At 45.2% G+C, this 15,812-nt stretch overlaps 1 pseudogene; it reads left to right on the forward strand.

Annotated features, from left to right (window-relative positions):
• Positions 1–3,893: 3,893 nt before the first annotated feature.
• LOC149277418 (nucleus accumbens-associated protein 2-like) lies at positions 3,894–13,689 on the forward strand (annotated as a pseudogene).
• The last annotated feature ends 2,123 nt before the right edge of the window (positions 13,690–15,812 follow it).

Below are 15,812 nucleotides of genomic sequence, written 5' to 3' on the forward strand. Positions count from 1 at the left end.
CGCACATTCTCTTCCCCCCCCCCCCCCCCCCCCCCTACTCATTCTCGCTATTTTTTATTATTATATCGGCGATGGCAGATCTACATATTAACGACGTATTTAAAAGACCCGAAAGAAGGCGGCGTGGAGAGATACGATAGTCCTGTTGGCGGAATTCGTTATTCTACCATCACTTTCACCGTCTATCAAAGGGTTGGCGGCGGGGGGGGGGGGGGGAAGAATTTCCCACCGGGGGCTCTTTGTTCCCATTGGAATAAATGTATATTTTTTTTTTATTATTATACATTTATTTATTTTTGTGCTGGTATGGTGGCATTTTAACTGTGCATTAACCCCTTGCTGGCCTTTAAGACCTGTAAAAGAGGTCAGTTGTACCTTGGAGGAAGGGGTTAATGCCCCTTTTACTTTTAATGCACCAAAAAAAACCCCTTCATTATTACTGCACAACTGCTTTTTTTGGGGGGGGGGGGCTATTGTCCCTTACATACCCTGCCGAGGGGTCATTTGATCCAATGCTGTGGGGTTGGTGGAGTTGTTTTTAGAGTGTCAGGCTTTCTTTCCTCTTTCTTCTCTTTCTTCTTTTTCGTTAAGGTTTTTTTTTTTGTTTTTTTTGCTGTAACCACCGTGTCAGATCCAGACGCTGTCGGGCAGGAGAGGGAAGGGGAGGGAGCGGCAGCGGCATACATTCATCTTCTCATGTCTGACTTGGAGAAGCATCCTTGCACTTTTCCCAACTCTCATTTTTTTTTTTAAGAAAAGAATCTTTTTTGGAGAATAGGCGATGAAAGTCCTCCCGGTAGAAGCACGGAGTTGCGTCTCCTGCCCCCTCCCCAGCGGGTATTAAAAATTTAGGATGCACGCTTCGCACTGCAGCATGTCCTACAGGCAGTGATGCCCACCCCGATCACAGCTACGCAGCAGTTTGCCACAGCCGGTGGCAGTTACAGGAAGGGGGGGGGGATCTCAATCCACCACTTGCACCCCAAAAACATATAGAGGGATTTACTGTTTTTGAGGGTTGGATTAATTTTTTTTTTTTTTTTTTATCTGATTTTTTTTGGATTTCTTCTACCTGGTTTAGAATCCTCAGCGCAGACCCTCAAGACCAACATTCTGGTTCATGTAAGTAAGAAAGTGAAGAATGGAAGTCACCATTTTGCTACTTTTTTTTTTTTTTTTTTAACCCTTTTAAGGGGCTGCTGACCCCCCAACGAAAAAGGGTGGCACTTAACCTTGCATTCCCACTACGGACCTCTCCTGCGATGAAAGAGTTAAATCTGATTTCCTAAGCTGATATTGTTTGTGTTCCTTCTGTAAATGTTTGTCAGTTATTATGAAAATATTGAATTCAGTTGTTTTGGGGTTTGTTTGTTTTTTACGCAGCCTCTGGTTTTGTGCAAAGGAATTTATTTTCTTTTTTTTTTACTTTTATTCCTTATTTTTGTGTTTTTCTGAGGGTCTTTCGTGTGTCTGCGGTCGCCGTTGTTCGCGGTAGCTGCAGAGCTGATTTAACACACAGAGTGCCACAGGGGTAACCCGACAAATGATTATTATTGGTGATTTGGCTCTGAATTTCTGGATAATCTGTTAAGAGATTCTAAAGTTAATAAAAGTTAAAGATTAACTAAGGCACGGAAAGAAAGATCTTTTAACCCTTTGCTCCAAGCTGCAGAACAGAGCAAACCCAATTACTTTTGATGAGAAGTTACAGATGTTATGTTAGAAAGTTTTTTTTATGTTTTATTGAGAGGGTGGTAAATCAGTGGAACAGCCTCCCAGCAGAAGTGGTAGAGGGTAATACAGTGAGGGTATTAAACATGCATGGGATAGACATACGGCTCCTGGATCTAAGACGAGACCAACGACTGATTAAGGTTTTAGTTGTTACAGCGGCTAGAAATAGGCAAATTCTGTTCTTTCCTTTTATTGACAGAATTTAACCTGTTAAATTGAGTTGCGCGGTTTACGATTGGGTCGGGGGCCCTAGAGCCCAAAGGGTTGCTTTTCTCCTAGAAATGAAGTTTGTTTTTTTTTTAAATGTAAAAGTGGAAGACAATTATTACGTTTTGTTAGACACTTGTGTAAAGTGCTCAAGGCCTGAAGGAGTGTCCCGAACGCCTTCCTTCAATGTGGACTTTATTACGCAGCAAAGAAAATGTGTTGGTTAGTTGAGGGGTACCTACTTAGTCCATCAGGGCCAACTGTGTTCCAGCCCAAAAACCTTTTCTAGATGACCTCATAACTCGTCACCTGCTGGTCTTCACGCTTAGTTGTTTGGTTACAATGTTGCATTAGAGGGACATCAAAGGTTCCTACAATTGTGGTCATCAATGACCACATGGGACACCTTAGCCTTAGACGCTCATGTCTTACAGCGAACGAGAATTCTGATGGGAAGTAACATCTAAGCTCCACATCAGAATGGTCAACATTTCAGGGAGGGCAATACAATAAGAAGGTTTATTGCCCTCCATTGAGAATGAAAGAAATAGACATGTTCTTCTTGCTTGCTCTCTACCCTCCTCCATCGGTCGGTGGCTCTACCGACCAACGTTGGTTTTGCATGGGACAATTTCCGAGCAGAGTATTATTTTCGGCATATTATTACTACCCGTATCCTTCTTAAATATTCGCGCTTTGCGAGCAATAACACCCAAGTTGTGATCAACCAGATCTCTTCACCCCCTAGAAAACATTTTTTTTGTCCTCCTCCTTTACTCGCTAATCTTCATAGATTATGTTTTAATAGACATTCCGATTTCCTGGTGGATTCTTGTGGTTGGGGTGAGGACCTTGTGGCTGTTCCACTGAACAAACCTTATTACACTAACTAAACGTGACCGTTCTGTTCACACTTTAAAAATCTAGAAGAAGGTTGTAGAAAAGGGTGTGTGTGTGTGTGTGTGTGGGGTGGTGACCATGGCCGAAACCTTTCCAGCTTCTCCAAGGGGTTAAGTTCTTGAGTGGTAACGTCCTGTCTTATATCTCACCCTGGCTTCCGAAATCAGATTAGTGAAGGCTTTGACTTGTGAGGCTCAGATTTACTTTAAACCATCATTTTTTTTCTCATTCCTTATTGGTGAGTAACGATGACTCAATGCTGACTCGACGAGTGGTAACATAACTTTCAGATATTGCACGTTCGAGGCTTCATACCGAGAATTATTCTGTGTCCCTTTCCATTAGCCCACGGACATTCTGATTCGTTTGATTCTTCTGTAGAAGCGTTCCATTGTTTGTCTGCTTGTTGGCGAATTGTTGGCCACCAAGTTGGGGTGGAGTAATTTAAGGTTTGGGGTTGAATAACCAGTTTTGGTTTTACTTTATCACATGCTTTGATTGACTTTAGATTTGCAGCTGATCTTCCTATATGATTAAAATGTAACAAGGGACCATTGACATCGTCTAAACGGGCTACATCCATCATTGTGGCCTCATGTCGGTCATCCTCGTTTCAGATCCTTCAAAGAGAAGGCTAAAGGAACCAAGGCACCTAAACTTCAGCCATGGCTTCTCAATCTTAATATCGTTAGGGTTAACAATGGGTGATAACGGAATATTCCATAATATATCATGTTTTATGTGTCCCCTTTTGGATAGAATGTTGTACTGAACTGTAAAGTTGTTTAGGAACATGCTGGGGAACATTGAAGGACATCAATAAATCTTAAGCCCCCCCCCCTCCCAAGCAGGGACATTCTAATTAAATGTTGACATCATAGATGCGTTGGTCGGAGTCGCTGGAGTGGGTTACGGTCTGTTTGTGAAATCTCAATGATTTGGATTTTTTAAAACTTTTTTTTTTTTGTTTTGTTTCGTTCTTTTTCAGATGTGAAGCGTCTTGGAGCCTCCTTTTGTTGAATGTCTGAAGACCCTGTAGCCACTTCTCAGCCATGTCGCAGATGTTACACATAGAGATTCCCAATTTCGGGAACACTGTGTTGGGTTGCCTGAACGAGCAAAGGCTTTTGGGACTTTACTGCGATGTCTCCATACTCGTGAAGGGTCAGGCGTTCAAAGCCCACCGTGCGGTGCTCGCAGCCAGTAGTTTGTACTTCAGAGATTTATTCAGCGGGAACAGTAAAAGTTCCTTTGAGCTTCCAGCCACTGTTCCTCCGGCATGTTTTCAGCAAATTCTTTCATTTTGTTACACTGGAAAGCTGACGATGGCCGCGAGCGAGCAGCTAGTGGTGATGTACACAGCAGGGTTCCTTCAAATCCAGCACATTGTAGAGAGAGGTACGGACCTGATGTTCAAAGTGAGCTCCCCTCACTGCGACTCCCAGACCACCATGATTGAAGACACAAGCTCGGAGCCTCAGAGTCCGTGCAACCAGACCCAGGGAGCCTCCATACCCTGCGTGGTCTCCCCTTCCATGCCCATACCTCTCTTAACCCGGGTTAAAAACGAGAGCCTGGAGCTTCAGCCGATAGCGGTACCCAACTTGCCAACCAAGAGGTCGGTGGAGGGCCACAACAGAGACAATACAGGAGGGTCAATGTCCGCCGCTGCTCCACCAAAACTACAACGTGTCTCGTATTACGGGATGTCCAGTCTTGCTGCTCTCTTCCCCAACGTACAGCAAGTGCAGTACTCCCAGGGGGAACGCACAAGCCCTGGGGCAAGTAGCCTTCCAACCACTGACAGCCCTACTTCCTACCACAATGAAGAGGATGATGAAGATGACGAAGCCTATGACACAATGGTGGAAGACCATTATGGGCAGATGTACATCAAGTCCACAGGGGGCTACTCAGGTACCCAACTTTACTTTGCGCTCTTAGATATATCTCTGTCTCTTTGTGGTCACTCGTGACTGTTGTATTCCACGCATTATTGAAACGTTTTACCGTTAGTGTTTCCAGTTCACTAAGTGAGTTACATTTTAATATGGTTAATACTTATGGGGTTGTTCGAGAGGCTGTAGCCGTATCTTGCAGAGCAGGGAACGTGTTCTATCTTTTTGTTTCGTTGGGTTTGAGGCCACCGTCCTTTGACGCAGTTGAAGTCCGTGTTCCGTGCTGTAGCACGCCTTGTTGTTTGAGGCGCGTATGTTGGGCAGTGTTTTGGGGTCTTCTGCTAATGCAAATTAATCACATCCCAACTAAAAATAAGTGGATAAAGTGGATAATGCTTCTAGGTCCAATTCAAGATTATGAATGTCCTCCAAGTCCTCTCCTGACGCTGAAACGTTTACCCGAGCTTTAGTAATTTCCAGCACTTATATTCTGCACTTACCATTTTCTCCTCCCTGGTATACCACAGCTGGAATCCCTGCTTGAATACAGGTGACCTTAATCAGAATAGCCTTACCTCCTGACCTTAAGTTTCCATAAGATCCATGATTAGAACCGTCCGTTGGTCCTCGGTAGAAGGTGATACCTTTTTTATTATGCACAGTTATAGAAAATTGTGTAGAACCATCTAACTTTTTTGGATCTTGGAGGTCTTTTATTTTAATTGACGAGACCTCCGAAGCCCTGAAAAGTTGTGTGTCCATACGCCTTCTTCTATGTTGACCCAAGAAAAGATATCACCTTGGACCAAAGACTCGGTGTATCCATTTGATGTATTAAGAAGGAAGTTGTAACATTAACAAGTTACTCCAGTAGAAGGGTCAATATTTGAAGGGTCTCAGGGTCAGAGAACGTTGTGGACATTCCACCGAGGTTCCAAGACGTAGGAGACAATTGAAGAGAACCCTCATGGGTTCCTCCAGGTTTCTCACCATCGAGTTCTCTAACTACAGTATTTAAATATCCCCCTACCAAGGACCCTGTGTGATGCACAACATTTTCGAGGGTAGTTTATGACTTCTGTTCAAATAATTGTGCATGCGATGCGTCGTTAGGCGGCTGCTGGCCTTAAAGTGCCAGAGCCCGCCCCGTCATCTCCAGCCCAGCCCTGGTAGGATTCAAGGGTTAATCGTACTCCATATTGTCAGTAAGATGTTGGATTTAAAGATGTCCGCCCCTCCTTGTGATCTTGCTCCCGTTTACGTTGTCCGGTCCACGTTTCCCTCTCTTGATTTGCACGTGGACTTCAGACCAGCCGCGTCCGTCTTGGGATCCGTCTTATTTGTAGTATCGGTGACCTCGTTTGAGAAATCCGACGGTTACCCTTCCTGGATCGGACCCAAGACTCTTTTTATAACGCGCACAAAAGATTATTGTGAAGTAACGCCGTGTCCTTGGAGCTTCTCTGTTTGTTGACTTGTGTTGGGAGTCGCAGGCAGAGAAAGAAAGCTGCGGTAATCGGGGCGATCGCGTCTGATAAATAAACAGAGATAAAACCCGGGCGATCCTTTCCTGTTTGAGTCAAACGCTCTTGGTTTCTGCAGAGATGAGTGGAGTTCGGTTTGTAGTTCAGGAGCACCTTATACAGCCGTCCAACACGTTTTCTCAACGGCTTCTCTGCTTATATAAAGTACACTCGTTCTGTTATCTGACCCCCAATCTATGACCCCCAAGACTACCCCCCTGTGACAGGGCCAGGCTAGCTGGCTCATGCGTCATATGAAGTTTAGCCGGGTCACGGAGCACTTTTGTGTCCGGTTCCGTATACTGTGACCCGGTAATATATTATATTGTGTTTATTGTGTAACCGGCCCAGAGACTGATGTGGCTTCAGCCCCAGCCTTCAAAGAGACGATCCTATAATCTGGCTGGGGCTCTTAATCAGCCAACACAGCCCTGTCTGCCCAGACGGCACCCGCACTACAGGGGGGATAACACAGGTGGGGGAACCCATTGTATTCTGTAATCCCCCTCACTTGATACATCCCCTGTATACTGATGGGATTTGTGATGGGATGGGAGTGATGGGATTGGGGGTTGGGTTCGGTACACATTGCATTGAGATTGTATAAAGTTCTGTGCGTTTGTAATAAAGAGACTTCTTCTTGGTTTACTACGAATGGTGGTCTGGATGATCCGTGGATAGCTGAGTGCTATCCGTATGAGGGACTGACTGGTGATTCCTCAGCCCTCAAACAGGGGGACCCAGCCTTGGGTACGGTGACCCTGTAACACCCCCGACTCCTTATCATACTGCCTGTGGGGAACAATAGAATGGCCCGGTCTTAATCACCCAGCTGGAATCTCTGACTAATGAAAGTCTATGGAGAACGGACTGGGGGTTATATTACTGTATACAGCGCTGGGGGTTATATTACTGTATACAGCGCTGGGGGCTTATATTACTGTATACAGCGCTGGGGGTTATATTACTGTATACAGTGCTGGGGGGTTATATTACTGTATACAGCGCTGGGGGTTATATTACTGTATACAGCGCTGGGGGTTATATTACTGTATACAGCGCTGTGGGGTTATATTACTGTATACAGTGCTGGGGGGTTATATTACTGTATACAGCGCTGGGGGGTTATATTACTGCATACAGCACTGGGGATATATTACTGTATACAGCGCTGGGGGTTATATTACTGTATACAGCGCTGGGGGTTATATTACTGTATACAGCGCTGGGGGGTTATATTACTGTATACAGCACTGGGGTTATATTACTGTATACAGCGCTGGGGGGTTATATTACTGTATACAGTGCTGGGGGGTTATATTACTGTATACAGCGCTGGGGGGTTATATTACTGTATACAGCGCTGGGGGGTTATATTACTGTATACAGCGCTGGGGGTTATATTACTGTATACAGCGCTGGGGGTTATATTACTGTATACAGCGCTGGGGGTTATATTACTGTATACAGCGCTGGGGGGGGTTACTGTTTTTTTCTCCCCAATGCCATCTGTTCCTTTCCGTTGTAGCGTTGCTGAACTTCTCGTGGCCGTGAAAGGGTTACTGTGCCCCCCCCCCGCTAGCGTATCCTCCGGTAACCCCGGGGCGTTTTACGGGGCGAGCTGGCTGGGATCGGGTAAACTCCAGAGATGATGTTTATCGCTCGGTCGCTGGCAGAGGTTTCACTTTTTTCCACGAGATCTAAAAAGCTGCTGAAATCGGAGGATTTATAAACTCGGTAACGGGTAACGGCTCCACGGCTAAAAAAGGACTGGCGCGGGGCGGTTACCGGGCGGTTACCGGGCGGTTACGGGTTCAATTCCGGTGAAATCTTTACAGGAATTACAAATGGAATATATCCTGTTGTTTATTACCCCCCATTAACCCTTTAAACCATCTCCCTACCCCGTCTAAAACCCAGGGAGTTGATTCTTAATGGAATCATCGCTATATTCTTGTTACGTTTTAACTCATCCGGGGCTGAGATGGAATGGAAGGGAGTTTTACTTTACTGAGGGGGGGGGGGGGAGATAAGTGGAACGGTCTCCCAGCAGAGATGGTAGAGGGTAGTACACGGGTATCCAAATGAAGAAGGTCCCAAGAACCTGTTTTTCTCGACAGACTCAGTAAAACTCGACTAAAGACTCCATCTGAGATTCCGTATATTTGTAAGAGGCTGGTAGATAGCTAGAACAGCCTCCCAGCAGAAGTGGTAGAGGCGGATACAGTGAGGGCATTTAAACACACATGGGATTGTCATAGATGCAGGCGCCATATGCCTATCCCCTCACTGTTTTACCCTCTACCACCTCTGCTGGGAGGCTGTTCCACTTATCCACCCCCGTCTCAGTAAAGTAGGAGCCGTGTAGCCTCCATTGTATGGCAGTCTCTGTAATTAATATCTGTTGATGCGAGTCCCGTGGAGGCAGCCGCAGCTCTGGGTGATCTTTTGATCTTTTGTTCCACGCTCCCTCCAAACACGCCTGCCCCGGGATGGTTTATGTGAATACGGTTCGTGTAAACGCTGGCACTCGCGCCGGGCCCATAAATATCACGCCTGACAAATAAAACGCAGAGGTGTTTAAAAACATGGAGTGCGTAACCCTATGTGAACTACTTCACAGAGAGGGCGGTAGATAAGTGGAACAGCTTCCCAGCAGAAGTGGTAGAGGGTATTTAATTTAAAACGGGCAGCTCTAAATCCCGTTGGCTGCAGGGCTGCGCCGTCTGCAGTTAGTAGTAGATCAGATCCGCCGACCCCCAACTGCAGCCTCTGACTCTGTAGTTCTAGATCATGGCCTCTTGTTCTAAAACTTTGAATTTAAGTTAAAAATGATATTTATATTTGAAATTCCTAAAATATTATTCCCGTTGCTTTTTTTTGTTTTTATTCATTTAATGTCGTCATTTTTTTCTGTTTTTGAATGATTGCTGGGGGGGTTAATTTCCTTGCTGAGATTGTATGGATTTTTTTTTTTTTCATTTTTGGTTTAATTTTCCCCTCTCAGTCGGACAGGAAAAATCCGAACAGATTGCGAGCTCTTTGGAGAACCGCTCGTGTGTCCTGATACGCCGCGACCTGGTGGCCCTCCCCGCCAGCCTAATCAGCCAGATCGGGGTACCGATGCCACCCCAAACTTTACTCCGAGGGGGATCCCGGCGAGAAATTGGAGCTGGTCGCAGGTTAGACCTTTTTATTATTACATCACTCGACGATCTGATTGGCTGAATTAATATATGTATTTTTAATGAATATTTTTATATATATATAATTTTTTTTTTTTATATAACCTTTTTTTATTTTTACATATTTTTTATTATTTTTACTAAGTTTTATGATCCTGATGATCGGCTGAAGGTTCAGATATTTGTTCTCGTCAGATGACTCCGAGGCGTTTAAACATTCATGGCTCAGGAGGTGACTTTAATCAAACAATTACCGAGGTGTTTATACAAAACATAGCGAGATGACTTTATTATTTACAATAGCGAGCCAATCCCGGTAAGCCCTTCCTACAAGAACATTCAGCAGATCGGCCCCCATCGGCCCCCGTCTAGTCTGCCGTAAAGACTCAAACCTTAATCAGTCGTTGGTCTCGTCTTAGATTCAGGAGCCGTATGTCTATCCCATGCATGTTTAATACCCTCACTGTATTACCCTCTACCACCTCTGCCGGGAGACTATTCCACTTATCGACCACCCAGCCCTGCATTGGCCAAGAAACGAGCCTTTAGGGCTTTATCTACTAAACAGTGCTTTGCAGGTGCCCAGCCATCGGCATTTCTATGGAAGACGGGGAAAAAAAGGGCTTATCCGTAACGGTCGCATTCGCTAAACGCCTGCGACATCCAACGCGATGCGCGTTTCCAACAAAATCAATTTACCTGCGCGCCACAATAGCCGTAAAAAAAAGAACACCCCCCCCCCCAAAAAAAATCTTGTTAGCGTTCAGAAAGGCGCCGCTCTTTACGCCGCTGGAATATTCATTTTGTTGCAGTTTACGGTTTTATGTGCCGCTATTAAATGTGACGCGGGGTATTTTGGCTGTAAATTGTCTCGGCACACCTGTGGATAAGCCCCATTTGCATTTTTCAATCTATGGAGGCAGATTAATATCTGCGGCTCGTAATGCATGCGCGGCCTACTTTATCTCTCCTGCATTAACATCTCCGCCGGCAGGTGCCGGAAAACGTATTTTATTTTTGGGGGGGCTCGGATTTTTTTCTCCTTTTATGAATGTCTCGGGTTAACTCCTTGGGTGCCGCATCCTCGCGGCTTGTATTGGGGCCCTTTGGTGCATCTCGGCAGCGGCACCTTCCCAACCGTCTTCCTCAATGGAAGGTCTTACTAACGCAATGGTGGGGTGGGGGGGTCTCTTATTTCCCAGGGAACACCGGGGCCGTGGCGGGGTCTCCTTATTTTAATGAGGATTAAAATGGTTCCGCAGCGAAGGCCGAGGCTCCAAGAGGTCGGTTGGAGGCAGCTAAAGGCGTTGAAGGGCACTACAGAGAAGGGTCTGGCACGAGGGCCACACAGGTCTTTGTGGTAGAGGTGGCCTTAGGGCCAACGGTAATAAAAGGCGAAGATTACGGCCAAAAACAGCGCCCTCGCGGACTAATAGCGGCCGTAAGTCAGCTTAACCGCCTTCCATGTGCCATTGCTGGACGGACAGGGACCTCGCAGGAACCTAAATGTTAATAGAGACGATAATTATATTTATCGGGTCCTAGAGGGCTGGTAACGCCCCAATAGTATACAGCCGCCATTATCATCATAATATACTCACTCCCATCACACCTGTCCGACGAGCTGGTGAAAGGGAACCGTGCTCTGTAATAATATGGTTAACAAACACATAATAAAATAATGTATAGACGCGTAATTTGCCTCACTTTGCCCCGATAGTAACGGCCGCCATCATCATCATCATCATCATCATATACTCGCTGCCATCACACCTGTCCGACGAGCTGGTGAAAGAGAACGGCGCTCTGTAATTATATGGCTAACAAACACATAATAAAATAACGTATAATCATTATTTCTGGTAATCTCATTCAGACAGCGCCCCCCCACCTGGCTTCCCAGAATCTAGAACAAGGGGGTCCGTAGAGAGGGAGTTGGAATCTGGCAGCCCCCTCCGCCTTTTGTTATAATGCAGACGCTCTCCCTCCCTCTCTATCTCCCGATGCTCGTATTGACTGTACTGGAGAGGTACGGGAGTTTCACTTCTCTGCAGTCAGCGGAATATAATTAGAATCAATACCCGCAGAATCTCTCTCCGAGCTGCCGGTCTGCGTGTGGGAGTTCATTCAAGGTAAAAAGAGAGAGTGGCGGGGGGGGGGGGGGGGACGAACGCAGGGAAAGAGCTCTCAGTGACGGCGGTAATGCTCCTTTTTCCTTTTAATTCAATCAATTTATCGGAGGCTGCGATTTGTAAAAGGTATAATGTCTGCCTCTTTCAAAAAGAATCAACTTATAGCCGCCATCTTTTTTTTGTTTTGATGGAGTGAGAAATGATCGTCGGCGTTCTTCTCTTCCCACCGAGAACCATAAGATTGCCCGAGTGTTCGTGAAAAGAATTCCAATTGGCCGGTTCACCCTTCTGTCCGGCGTGTAAAAAGTTAATCATTTGAGGATATTTTGGGAACGAGGTGAAAATATACATTTTGTGTCCAAAATTAGGACCTAGAACAATGTATGTCGGGTTGTGTTGGTCGAGTTCTATCTATTGTTCTCATCGTATTTCTTTCCGATGTGCCTTAGGCTCTGGTGTGTATATCACCCGTGGCCAGTTGATGAATTGTCACCTCTGCGCTGGTGTGAAGCACAAGGTCCTCTTGAGACGCCTTCTCGCCACTTTCTTTGACCGGTAATTTCCTCTTGGTTTTCTGCCTTGTTTGTGCCCCCAAAACATTCTAAGAAGTCCCTGAAAAGCCATAAACTTGGAGTATTTGGTGGCACTTTGGTTCCTTCCTTAAGTTCATTGTGGGCATCCGGGGCATTCTGATGACCATTAGCGCATATGCCGATTGTGCCGTACCTACAACTGTCTCCAAGTAGGGTCAATTCCCTCTCTGGTACCCAAGTCCATCTCTCCTCCTCTGATGCCCCTCTTTTCTAGGCGGTCAGAATGTTTGCTGGGTATGAGGGGATCGCAGGGCTCTACGGCCCTAAAAGCCCTGATAATGTGTATAGAAACGGTAATAATAATTTTGATAAAATAAAAAGTGTTTTTGAAGTCTCAACAATTCCCCTTTTTCAGGAATACGCTCGCCAACAGCTGCGGGACAGGAATTCGATCCTCGACCAGCGATCCCAGTCGCAAGCCTCTGGACAGCAGGGTCCTTAACGCCGTCAAATGTAAGAAACCCTTTGGTTTTAAGTCTTATTCCTTTTTTTGCAGACAAGGTTGTGGGGGGGGGGGGCATACGGAGTTTGTGGTTATCATCCATGGTACAGAAGTATAGTTAAAAGGACTTCTTCCCAGTGTCCAGTCTGGCCTAAAGTCACCAGACAAGACGCCAAGGGTTACGATATCTCCTGCGAGAGCCGTGGAAATGGAATAAATCATCAAGACGTTGAGATTTGTTTGTGTCCCCCGCCTTAACCTATAGGAATAAACAAAGTTACCCTTAATTTCATTGTCTAGATGATACATTCCCTCCGAATATATTATACAGGGCTTAGGCAGGCAGCCACATATGAGTGATGACTCCTTGTAGCGATTACTCAACGGCCCACGTTGGAGGGGAAGAAGCTGCCTGGGTTAGGTCTAGGTCAACTCCGAAAGTACATATGCCTCTGCTCGGTACTACAGCGTATTCTATCATTTTTAGAGATTTAAGGGATTTTATTCTGTTAATTAGGCTCATGATTTAAATAATTTTAATTATCTCCTCCTGTTTGCAGTGTATTGCCAGAATTTTGCCCCGAATTTCAAGGAGAGCGAGATGAACGTGATCGCGGCAGACATGTGCACCAATGCCCGTAGGGTTCGCAAGCGATGGCTCCCCAAAATCAAGTCCATGTTGCCCGAGGGAGTGGAAATGTATCGTTCCGTCATGGGAGCCTCGACGGCCGGGATCCCCTTGGAGCCCGAGTTTCAACAGAGTCCGGGTCAAGCGTTCGAGCAGAGAATCTACGCAGAGAGAAGAAGTGAATCTGGCGCCATAGTCTCATTGAGAACTAGTACTGCAAACATTGACCTCACCACCGGGTCAAACCCGCCGTTTGAACAGAGCCAAGACGCCGAAGGAGGAACGGGATCGGTCATCCAAGAGGTAGGTGGCAGCGATCCGTTGGCGGTGGATTCCGAGGGCACCCCGCCACCGCCACCACCACCTTTCGAACAAGAAGCCGGCTCCACCAGCAGGCCAGAGACCCCGGCGAGAAGGCAAGACGCTGCTTACGGTGGAACTTTATAAGGAGGACAGGAGATATCCGACCGTTTCTGACCTATAAGGGATGTGTAGTGCTGACACTGCTTGCATGCATTACTAATACAAAAAAAAATGTGATCAGCCACTTACCTACAGAACTGCTACTGTTGCCTGAACACAATGTGATTTTTATTCTGCTTGTATTTAAAAAAACAAATATGAAGGAAATAATTGCATTCATGATAATGTAAGCGATCGGGTCCGACGCGCCCGGTTTAGGAAACTATGGGCTCCTTTTTAATAGAAGAGAAACGACTCGATGACGGGACGGCTTTCCGATATTTTTCTCTTATCACTCACAAGCACGTTTCAAAATAATGCGCCAAAAAAAAAAAAAAAAGACAAAAAAACACAAAAAAAAATATATGTTGGCATTGATTAATCTCATCATGGGGGAAAAACAAACAAAAAAAATTACTTTACGATCACGTCATATTGGAGGAATGTTTGCTAAGAAGATGATCATTTTGGCTAGGGTTCCTTCTAGGAGGAACGAGGGAGTCGGGTGCCATAAAATAGAATTTTTGTGACAATTTTTCACTGCGCTGTGTAAGTCATCCTGGCCCTTGGTGGGTGCAGATTCAATTTTTTTTTTTTATTTTATTATTATTATTAATAATATTATTTTTATTTATATTTTTTAAGAAAGCAAAGAAAGTGTTTTTTGTTTTTTTTTGTAATTGGCTTGAGAAGGTAAAGGCATGTCTGGTGGTGTCTTTAGTCCATTTGAGTTGGTGCGCGAGGCACGGACGAGGTTCTTCACGTAGTCTCGGTTGATACATGATGGAGGAACGATAGGATGAAGTCCGATGATTTCTATGTAAGTGAAATTACTTGGCTCCCTCGAAAAAATTTGAACAATTTGTGTATTTGTACCCACGGTTGGCCTTACCTACCAAGGAAAGCAAAACGTTTGACCATGGAGATTAGGAAATGGTGGCCATCATCATGGGGAGCAGTTTTGAATGTGAATATTACCTCCCTTGGGGTAGCCGCATGGGCCGCGTATATTTCTGGTCCGGAATAGATTATGCACTGAACTTTAGAATTCTAAATTTAGTTTTGGAGAAATTGAAGAAGGAGGCCGTGTCTCCGAGTTAAAGCCGGGCTTTAAGGAGTAAAGAGGTTACATAACAATGTGGACATCTGAAGGCTCGGGTGTGATTTTGGCCCAAGGATAGGCAAATGGTGTCGGCCACACCCAAAATGTCCCAAACCCCATGAATAATTGAATGTGTTGATCTCTCTACTTCCGATAACCATACAGCCCGTTTTTGGAACAAAACGTCCGACTGTATGACCGTCGTATAACGATGCGTTTTATGATACCGATAACTTAATTAGGAACAGCCAAAAAAAAAAACCTAATTCTGTTTGTGTCGACGATTTACCTGACACAATATCTGAAATCTGTAATGGTTTCGGATCGATCGCAATACGTATCGTAATGAAGGTTCTCCTGACGCGGCACTTTATACCTCAGATCATTAATGGACATTACAACAAAATGGCTGGATTTCCCAGCATCCTTTGCGCTCTTCAGCTAGGGTCACATCAGGCTGCAGGCCTTCAAGCTGTCGGCCGCGTCCATGTTTTCACTCGGTTCTAGTAACTTCTAAAAAAGAAACGCACTTTATCTTCCAGGAATAAAATGTTCTAGAAGTTAATGAGGAATCCTCTAAGGCCAACCCAATGGTTCTCATGAAAATGGTTTCATCGCATGGAACGATGGATATTTTTTTGTATTCTTATTTCATTTTTTCTTTTGATGCCAAATACCTCGACGCAGAGTAATCAAAAATTCTTTATGTTGAGCGTATATCGATGACATGTGACTTGGTTTCTTAGAGGGGTTGGGAGAGTGAAGCGGAGCGGCTGTTTTGAGAGGAGTCTTTTTATTATCATTGTTCATTTATGAATGATAAAAGTTATGAAGTTTAGTAAGGGACCAAGAAGTAAAAGGCGAGGGTCAGATGTTTATAGTCGGCCATATTGTACGGTCATTTGATTAGGGCTTTTTCATGTTTAGGGTTTACCATTGAGACGGTGGATGTGTTGGCTCCACAAATGGTGTTGGTGGTAACACCATGCTGCCCCATTCGGCCCCC

This window comes from Sceloporus occidentalis, unplaced genomic scaffold, assembly GCF_023333645.1.
Source record: "Sceloporus occidentalis isolate IW3139 unplaced genomic scaffold, rSceOcc1.0.p SCAF_214, whole genome shotgun sequence".
Lineage (NCBI taxonomy): Eukaryota > Metazoa > Chordata > Lepidosauria > Squamata > Phrynosomatidae > Sceloporus > Sceloporus occidentalis.